Consider the following 10,780-nt stretch of genomic DNA (forward strand, 5'->3'; position numbering starts at 1 on the left):
GATGCCGCTGGTCTGCAGGTCCCATGGCGACTGGAGTGGGGCATGCCAGGTCTGACTGCTGTGGCTTGATTGCAGTGAGTGGAGTGTCCTTGTTCACACTCGCCTGCTGAGATGGGACCCATTGTAGCAGCGTGGGTGCCGAGCACACTCTTCAGTGTCCTCTGTCTCCTGCAGCTGGAGCTGATGGAGGGTGTGTTGGGTCCCAGCTAGGGCCACTGCTGTGGTTCGGGGCAGCAATAGGATTCTTGGACTTTGGTGTGCAGCACAGGGCTTCCCAGCTAGTTCATTCCGCTGTTGCTCTGTCCACACCGAGTTTTGGGCGTGCAGAGCCCCCAGGGTAGACCCTGGGTATCCTGCGGTGCTTGAGCAATGTTTCCGTGGAGCATGCTGAGAAGATTGGGGTTTGTCCCACAGGTTTCTGCATCTAAGGTGATGCTATGTCCTTGCTGAGCGGCCCCTTGTGAGAGTGGGGAGGGTGCAGAGTCCTGGTTCTCCCGAGAGGGCTGCACCACTTGCAGCCACTGTGACCGGGTGGTGGAGAGCACAGTGTGGCAGCCTTCAAGAGCACTTTGCTGCTTTTCCACTGAGTATGCAGTGATGACGGGCTTTAGAGTGCTGTTCCACCTAACTTTTTGCATCAGCCATGGTACCCCAGTATTTGATCAAACACTAGTCTACATGTCTCTGTGAGGATATTTTTAGATGAGATTAGCATTTTAATCAGTAGACTTTAAGCAAAGCAAATTACACTCCATGATGTGGTGGGCCTCATCTAATCACCTGAAGGCCTTAAAAGCAAAGACTGAGTTCCCCAGAGGAAGAGGAGCTCGGCCAGCACTCTGCCTTAGCGCAGAAGCTGCAACACCAGCACCTCCGCAGGTCTACCGCTGGCCAGACTGCCATGAAGATTCAGACCTGCAGCCGCCACAATGGTCATAGCAAATTGCTTAAAATAAATCTAACTCTCTCTCTACATATCCATTGTTTCCATTTCTCTGGAGGACACTAACTAATAAAGCACAGTGTTAGGTGGCCCTGGTGACTTGAAGAAACAGTTAGGGAATGCGTGCTGTTCATTCCATCTATCCCCTCAGTTGGGAGAGTGCAGAGCTCAGTGTGGAGTGTCCCATGGAGGCTATACTGCTACTCGGTGGCCACAGGGCAAGCATGGTATAGAGTTATGTAGGTTGTCCCAGGTGGCATCATGGTGCTTTTCAAGGAGGGCACTCGTGGGTGTGGGGCCGCTCACAGAGTGTGTGTCTTGAGAGATGCTGGAGCTGCTGGTCCACAAGTCGCTGTGTCAGTGTTCGGCTCACAGCATGGTGTGGCATGTCACAGCTGATGCCTTCTTTCTTTTCCACAAACCATCTTTGGTTAGTGGGGTGTGGAGCACAGGGCTGGATATCACAGCTCAGTGTTGGGTGCCTCAGGTGTTATTTGTTTTATTGCTTTGATGAGCACTGTGATCTCCACGCAGGTGGAGTCCAGCATTGGGTGTCCTGGAAGGCATTTCTGCATTGCTCTTCTTACAGCAGGATACAGAAGGATCAACTCGGTCCTGTGGTAATGGTGTCTCCATGCAGCAGAGGCTAAGTAGATGCTGCCCCTTTTCTGTGAGCATTGCAGGGTAAACAGGTGGCAGAGAAAAAAATGCTCCTAATCTTGGGCCACTGCAGTTGGCTTCCATGGAAGAACTTAGAATGTTGAAATTGCTTTGATATGGCCACCCCACTGATACCAGTATCCAGGTAGAGAAACAGCTTGGGAGAGGAGGGGGGAATATGAATTCTGAAGTCCTGAAGAAGGAGAAGGTGACTGCAAGCTTGCTTTGTGTATCTTAAAGAACCACATTCGTGTTGGTTACTAGTGATCTTCTGTACATGTGCCTGGTGAATTCAAGCATGTTCCAGGAGGAAGGTCCTATAGTCCTCTCTTCTTTTCTGTCTGAGGGTTTGCAGTTACCTTTAAGAGACAAAGAAAAAGGGTCCTGCTCCCCAGAGCGGTTGTCATAAAAGAGAAGCCTGGGGCTTCCTGCCAGCATTACACTCATGCTTCCTGCCAGCATTACACTCATGCTTATGGGGTTTTGAGAAGCACATGGCAGCACTCTGCAGGAGCTGCAGTGAGTCCTGGTGAACACTGCTTCTTACTGTGATGTTCGTAGCTGTGCCTCCCATGCAGGGGGCTGTGCTCAAGCAAGGTTCAATGCCCTGCCTCCTTAGGAACATCCCCTCAAGTGGATGCACCCACTGCAAGTGGCGGCAGGGAAGTGGTACTGAAAAGAGTTTTCCTGGAAGATTTTGTGGGCTGTTGGAGTCAGAGGAGGACAAAGCATGCAGTGTGAGAAAGTCTCTTCTTTAGGCCCCTTCAGCCCCACATGGAGCATGTGGAGAATGGCCAGGATGCTCTTCTTTTCAGATGGCAGAGTGTGCCCTGCCAACGCAAAAGAGAAGAGTCTTCAACAGTATTTCCATGACAGACTTTGCCTTGAATTGTAAAAGGGGGAATGAGAAGAGATTTTCAAGATGTTCATAGCAATGCAAATTCTAATAGAAAGGATTCCTGCAGAAGCAGAGGGCCAGCAAATTACTGCAGTTCCTTGAGGCAGGGGTCAGAGAGCCTAGGGTAAGCAGGAGACAATGCCCTGGTTTATTCCACAAGCAGGCAAACTCTCAGAGAAGTCCACTCTGCCTCCAGGCATGGCACCAATGCGGAGGTTTCCAGGGCCACTTAGGGCAGGGCTGGAGCTCCGCCTCTTCTCAGCCATTTTCAGACTTGCTTTGTTGGCTTCCAGTGATTTCAGTTTTTTAAGCACAAATGGTCTGTGTAGGGTCAGCACTTCCTTGAGGAGTCCTGCGGCAACGGGGGAAGGAAGCAGGCGCTGGCGTCCCTGAGTGACAGGGAAATGTGCCTGCTGTGGCTGACAGGCCCCCCTGAGTGTCCCCGCTTAGTGACTGTCTTGTTTAATGTCCCAATTATCCCCCGCAATGTTTAAAAAGGGTGCTAGAAATGTTACTTTCTCTCCCACCTCCCCCCAGGCTCTGTATCTGCCAAGGAAAACAGCATTTGACATTTTACCAGCATAATGATTTGTTCAAGAAATCACTGAGAAAAAAAAATGAAAAGTAAAGGCAGCACTCAAGTTCATGCGAAGGTTATGTTGATAGCAGGGTCTAAAGGAGACGTGGAGTCTACATGTTGCCTGGTGGGCAGCTTTGTTCTGAGGGCTTGCTTGCAGGAGGGTATGATAGGTTGAAGGTGATGCAGGGTCCCCAGAACCATCAGGGCACAGCCTGAGGGGTCTCAGCTCCACCTACCGGGACAGTGACTGGAGCCAGGGCATGCAGTGCACAGCCTCGCCCTTGGGTCTGGGATCTTCTGCCACCAAGTCAGGGTGCCCTGTGGCATGGGTGGGGAGGATGCCTTCCCTCTTCATCCCTGCTCCGCCTAACTTCTAGTGGGATGTCTCCACACAGCCCTCCTTCTTTCCTCTTACATGCGAGTGATGACACCTTTGGGAAATGCACCTGGGGCTGGGCAAGGTCTATACATAAGCATGTGCAGTATGTGTGTGAGTGGTTGGTGAGTTTGTGTAATATATGTATATGTGTGTGGGTGTGTCTGTGTGTATGCATGTATATGTGTGTATGCATGTGTTTGTGTGTATATATGTTTGTATGTGCATGTGTGTATGTGTATGCGCATGTGTATGTGTGTATATAGGTGTATGCGTGTACGTGTGTGTATGTGTGTATGTCTATGCATGCGTGTGTGAGTGTGTATGAATGTGTGTATGTATGTATGGATATGCATGTCTTTGTGTGTGAGTGTGTACACACATGTATATATGTATTTTTTGGCCTGAGTACTGTTTTTACAAGAGGAAGAGCTCTGCCTTCAGTGTACTAGCGGAGCAAGGTGAAGGGCAGAACAGTAACATCACTCTTTCCCCTTGGTTTTAGCTCTGTTTCCACCATTTACTAAAAAGATGAAGCCCTTAAGCCTGACTCCTTGGGAGTGACAGAGCAGGGCTTTCCAGGTAGGCAAAATGGCATCAGTGTTCAAACAAGCCCACAACAGATTATTGTCCTGGAGGCCACCTTTGGTCGTTGTGATATCATGATGCAGGAGGGTCACAAAAGAGGAGCGTGCCCCTCTCCCGCCTGGTCGAGGCCATCAGGCTGGGGCCGGTCTGGCATTCCACACCTGCAGATGCGACCTTCCCCTTCCTCCTGTCCACGGGCAGGAGCCTAGCTCCAAGTCCTGACCAGCCCCAAGCCCCATGCCCCCGCCCACCTGGGCGGATCAGGTGGGACAGGTGACTGTTGTTTTCCGTTCCTGCTCTTGCAGGTGTCTGCATTCCTGAGCGGGTGATCACTGGCGGCAGCGCGTGCTGCAGGCAGCACCTCGCCTGTGCTCTGGGACCGGGAGGATGGGCCCGCCCGGCTGGCAAGATGTCTTCTAGGTCTGAATTAGAGCTTGAAAGTAGGAAACCAGCTCTGCTGCCCTGCCTGAGGGAAGGGGTGCGGGTGTCAGCTCAGCCTCGCATTCCAGTTACCTGGGAGGCAGTTAGGGCACGAAAGGCGGAGATTCAGGCGGTTCCTATTGAAAAGCACTGAGGTTTGTTCCACCATCTATTAAAGAAAAACTATTTTAAAGAATTCAGATGACACTAGAATAAAAAGCCAATTACCTTCATGGAATTCACTGGAGGCCCCACAACTGCCTGTGTTGTTTTCTGCCACTCTGACTGTCTCCCTGGAAGGCAGAGGCCTGAGGGGCCCCGAGCGCAAGGCTTCCATGGTCCTGGCAGCACCCTGGTGGTGTGTGATTGGGAAGTGTACTCATCCCCACCCTGTAGGTTCACATTACAGCTATCCTAGAAGTGAGCACCAGAGAGGCCACGGCTTTGCTGAAGCTCCTGGAGCTGCAGGAGCTCCCCAGTTAATTTGAGTTCCAGCCCCAGCTTTGCTCCTAGTGAGCGCTGTGTCCTTGGACAAGCTGCTCATTTTTTGTTTTTGTTTTTGTTTTAATGTGGAAGGGTAGGTGTTTTCCTTATGGTCCTGGAATACGTGATGCTGTGTTCACACATACCATGCCAGGCCCAGCATGTACCCCAGGGTAGGTGTTTGGTACATGTTAACTCTCTCCTCCTTCTTTCGCCTGAAGGACTTCTATCTGTAAGAAGATTTTTATACACATTGTCCAGTTCTAACAAGAGAACTTTAGTTATCATAGCATCCAGGACAGTTTTGAAACAGGACCTCAATTATATAGGTGGACGAAGTAGTAACAAAAGAATGTGTAAGAGAAGGAAGGCTATGGGAAAAATGAGAGTGGCTTTAGGAGGACTGCACACACAGAGACATAGAGAATGCTTCCTTTTATCAATGGGTATTGTGTCATTTTTAATCTGCTAAATGAGGCAGAATAGGAAACTAGCTCCTCATAGCCTGTCATGAAAAACACCCTGGCACTTTCTGTAAATCCACCAGCAGCTATTATAGTAGATACACGTTTCTCAAAAGATACACCTCATGCTTTTCAAATGGTGGCAGGAGAAATGTCCCACTGTCCAGATTAGCATCCCAGACCCTGCACCCCCAGCCACCTCTCACCTCCGCCAAGGCCCCCTTGGCTCTCCTCTTTGTGCTGGGCTCACACTGCTTTGTCCTACTCCCCTGGAGGCCCCTCCCACACATCTTCACTGGGCATCACCTCCTCAACTCTTCTGGGATTTTTGAACCCAAAGTGATCCTGATCTTCTGCCCACCTACTTATTTTGTTTGGCAAATTATAAGGTATTATCTTGTAATCTCCTTTCCATCCTTGAGGTTTGGTAATTAAGCTCTGTGCTGGTGAAACACCATCTGTTGGTTGTGCTTTGGGCAAGGTCTGCCCCTGAGGGCACCTTCAGTCCCCCTGCATGGTGAGTGTTCAAGAAGAGCCTGCTAACCTTATTTGCTCTGTGCCCACCCCCACCTCCACCTCACACCTCTTGTTTGTTGTTTCTTCTATATAGGGTTTTTTGACACTCAGACCAATCACATTTTAATCCCTTTTGTTGCCCTATTGTACTATAAAGATGAATTCTCCAACAGCGTAGCCACTAGCCACATGTGGCTATTTAATTTTAAATACATTAAAATGGAATTAAATTAAAAATCTAATTCTTTGGTTGGACTAGCCACTTTTCACATGCTCAATCATCACTTGTGGCTAATGGGCACAACAGTGGACAGTATGCATTATGGAGTGCTTTCATTACTGCAAATGTCCTATTAGACGGCACTGCCATATATTTAAAGGCATATATAGATATATATATACACATACACACATATCTTTTATATATATTATATGTAATTATATACATTTCATATATATATATAAAATGATGTTTTAAAGGTGGAAAACAGATCAAAATTTCCACATTCATTGCCCTAGATAACTCATTTTAATAGAGTTACTGTCCTTTTTATTGTTACACAGTCAATAGTCTGCCTTATAGCAATTTTTGTTTCCTACACATAGAGTGAGCAATTCAAATTGGGAGTATTTTCATTTATTTCCTTCTTGTTTTTCAAACTAAATGAACAGTACTGAAACCTAGAAGGTGTTTATGCATTAACTTCATACTTTGGAACATATGAAAGTTCTCTCCTAAAAAAAATGAAAGACCAAATAAGAGCGGAGGTCATGGACAGTATCTCTTGTATTTTAGGTTGGAGAAGACAGTTCTAGACATGTTTATTATCAATTTGTAATTATTTGACTTCTGCTTTAACAGAAGAGTAGAAAGTTGCCCCCTTTTGAAGGAAAATGTAATTTACTTCATGTTCAAAACTATAGCAAAGGCAAACAGCTGTGTCCATATGTTGCTAAAAAAATTTTCTAAATAGCAACACTAAGAACAAACTTTATTTATTTATTTTTTAAAGAAAAACCCAGAGAAGATTAAAGACACACAGTGCTTCCTCCTTGCAGAGCTGCCTTCCCTTTTAGTTTGCAAGAGACCATGGAGCTGGGGAATTAGAGTGTACTGGTCACCATGCCACTGAATTTTCTAATGAGTGGCAGATTACAGTAGTTGGTACAAAGCAATGCATCAGTGCTGATGACATTAGTGTCAGCCTGACATAATTTCCCTTATTACAGTGGGGAAAAAATACTCTCAGTACATTTCTAAAACTTACGTTGCATTTGACATCTTTAGAGTTTGAAGAATGGGTTCTTATTTTTGTATTTTTTTTCTTGAGTAAAACCAAAGTTAATTTCCTCAGGCTTTGTACTGGATTTACTGCTTGTAAGAATTGGCTGGCTTCAGGAAACTCATCAAATTTGTTCAAATACAATGGATCTTCCATCTTCCTCAGTTCTGTTCAAGTCTCCAAGATGCTTTCTTGCCATCCCACGTGATTGAGCAGTTCTTAGTTTGGCAAGAGCAGGTATATGCCTCTCTGGCACCTGGCCCATGATTTCTCATGCTCATGGCTCCTGCAGCCAGTTGTATTTTCAGTAGCCAGGTAGAAACTCCCTGAGGTTCAACAGACCTCTGGATATGTCACACGTGTAGTTACTTAATGGATGAAACTTTGTAGGATTTTCAGGGCAAGATCTTCCCATGAATATTCAACTCCAGCTCTTTTGTCATAACTTGCCACTAAGGGGACTTTGTATTTCCAGTTTTTCTCTGTTCCTGCCCAAGAAGCATATAAAAAACGCTCAGCTTATGTAATAAGCAAGTTGGTGCCTGATAAGTATTTTTTTTTTTTTTTTGAAACAGAGTCTCACTGTGTTGCCCAGGCTGGAGTGAAGTGGTGATTTCGGCTCACTGCAACCTCTGCCTCCCTCGTTCAAGTGAGTCTCCTGCTTCAGCCTCCAGAGTAGCTGGGATTACAGGCGCCAGCCACCATATCTGGCTAATTTTTGCATTTTTAGTAGAGACAGGGTTTCACCATGTTGGCCAGGCTGGTCACAAACTCCTGATCTCAAGTGATCCACCCGCCTCAGCCTCCCAAGATGCTGGGATTACAGGTATGAGCCATCTTGCCCGGCCATAAATTTTAAAATCAACACCAAGCCATTGATTTTTCAGTTCAAGATGCGAAGGGGAAACAGAGTGACAGAGATCTGGTTTCACATGAAAACAGCCCAAACAAGAATTCGCAAAGGAAATACACTATCTGCCTTGTTAATGGCAGGGCTTTCTTTTCAACAAGTAATATTTAATAAGCAGTCAACTTTGCTGAACAAAATAGTTATTCATTCAGATTCTATCACAGGGATTCTGCAACTTATGAACACATCAGCATCCCAAAGTGAATTTGTAAATTGGTTGTTTGGAAGCAGAATTCATTTTCTCATAGAAATGATGTTATTGGTTGTGGCTGTCCTCCTGGGTTAGCCCATGCATTCCCGTTTAATCCATAGCATAGCGAGACCTTATTTGCAGTTGTCCAGAGCACCAGATTCCAGTGGCACCAGCAGTGGACGGGGAAGTGGGAAGGGAGGCAGGGCACAGGTGGACCTTCTGGAAGCTGGGCAGTGCCCCAAGCATTCCCAGGACCAGACGCCTGCAGGAGCCAAGTGGGAAGGCGGGAAGGGGTGGGGTCCCCGGATGGCCCTGGCCAGAAAATAATGTTAGGGCTGTGGAGACAGCTGGTGGGGGCCCGGGAGGTGGGGGCCCGGGAAGTGGGAGCAGGGATTCCAGGTGAGCTGCAAGGGTGTTTGGATGCTGTGCATCCGTTTCTAAGTCAAACGTCCTGCAGCAGAGCCCTGTAACACTGACAGTGACGTTCTCCACTGAACTGTGGTGGGCTGGAGTCAACAGTTTTCATGGAATTCAGCTCTGGGGCACCCCAGTGAGGGGGATGTTTCATGCCTGCCTTTACTAGGCACTTGTGAAATATTGCCAGACAAACAAGTGTTACCTCTCTGAGCCTTAACTTTTCTATTCACAAACTGGAGATAATACCTGTTCTTTCCTTGCCAACCTCACAGGAATCCTATGAAGAGCTTTTAAAAGGTGGATTTTTAAAGAAATACATGTAGCTCATGCTAAAGCCAAGTTATTTAGAAGCTAGTTAATAAACGCAGTAAGAGGCCCAGTTAACTAACTGCTCTGATCTTTATATCTGCTACCTAGTTCTCATGATGTTCCAAATTATCTTCAGGGGTGGGGAAAAGGAAAAATGCGAGTTGGCTGGTCCATGTCTTTTAAGCGAGACTTTGCCCTTCAGTTCCGAGGGGCGCGTGTGCTGCGTGTGAAGATGAAGGTGTGCACAGAGATGCATGCAGAGTGCACAGGGAGCAAGAGTGGCCGTGGGGGGCGGCTTAGCACCAAGAATGCCTAGGAAGGCTCTCAAGGGCACCTGCCTTCCTCGAGAAGAATGTAAGTGCATGGAATGTCCAAGCTTCGTCCCCCGCTAACCACCCCCTTGGCGTCCGCCTGGGCGTCCCCATGAAAGTCCCCGCACGCCCTCCCCGGCCCCGCCCTCCTCGGAGCGTGGGCCCCGCGCGATGCCGCCGCCCGGCCGAGGGGAGCGGGGCTCCCTAGAAGGCTCGGGCATGTCGGAGGGAGCCGCGGTGCAGGGACTTGCCACGCGGCTGCCCGGGCGGCGCGCGCTGGAGCAGCTTTGTTTCCTCTGCTCCCGACGGGCATCCTGCCCTGCGGAACACCCACCCGAGGCCTGAGCGGGAGGGGCGGCAGGGGGGCGCGCGGGCTTGCGGAGGGGAAACAGGGCTGCAGCTTCAAGCCCAGGCAGGACGCCCTTAGTCACCTTATCGGAAAGTGGGCAGCGCCGCGTCTCCGGTTAGTCAGAGCCCCAGGTAAATAAAGAGGTCGGTGTCTGCGGGGCTCTGGCCTCAGTGGCTCGCTCTGTCACTCCGCTTCTCAATACACGCACCCGCAGGACTTTCTTTGAGGGTTTCCTTTTGTGGAGTGAGCACTGGACGCAGAGCGCTTGGATGGTGGCGCCGCGTTGACGGCCCGGCCCCGCGCAGACTCCAGAGACTCCCGCAGGATAGGGAGCAGCTCCTAAAGGCCCTTTCCTCCTTCCTCTTATTTGCCTCACAGTCCCCCACAAGGAGCACCCCCTCTTAAGCAGGGCCAGGACAGTGACGCCTGTACATCCCACCCCCCCCCCCGCCCCCCACATTTGGAAAGGGTTAGAGAGAAAAAGAAAAGCCTAGCGTGTTAGAAAATTAGAGCAAAATCCTTGACAAATGAAAACAATCCAGCGCATTTTAGCACTGCTTTTAGAGGAGTGCTGTGATAGTGGTCCGGCCCTGCCACACTCTAATCTATTAGATGCCGATCTGATACCCAGAGGACAGACTGGCCGTGGCAGAAGTACCCTCTGTGGCTGCCTCTGCAGTGGGTGCTTTCGGCTGTCCCGGGTGAGAGTGGAAAGGACTCCGTGTCTGAGGACGTCCGTGCGGCTCTGAAAGCCTAGGGTCCCGAGACCTGTGTGCCTGAGCTGCAGTGCACCTGACGCTTTTGTCAGACTTCCCACCCTGACAGGGTCGGGAGGCACAGAGAAACGCAGGCTTGGCAGAGAAGGGTATCTGAAGGCTCGGACTGTACCGATGAACCAGGATCCATGCTGGGCACCAGACCGAGGTGTTAGCACATGATCATCTCGCTTCTCATGGAGGCAAATGGAAGGCAGTGTTTTCAGATGTCAGCTGACATCATGGCCACATCTCTTAGTCAGTTTTAGGGTATGCAGGGAGGGTGAGCCCATGGACAGGAGGTGAAGGCTGGATGTGTTTAGAA

Source organism: Pongo abelii, chromosome 7, assembly GCF_028885655.2.
Source record: "Pongo abelii isolate AG06213 chromosome 7, NHGRI_mPonAbe1-v2.0_pri, whole genome shotgun sequence".
NCBI lineage: Eukaryota > Metazoa > Chordata > Mammalia > Primates > Hominidae > Pongo > Pongo abelii.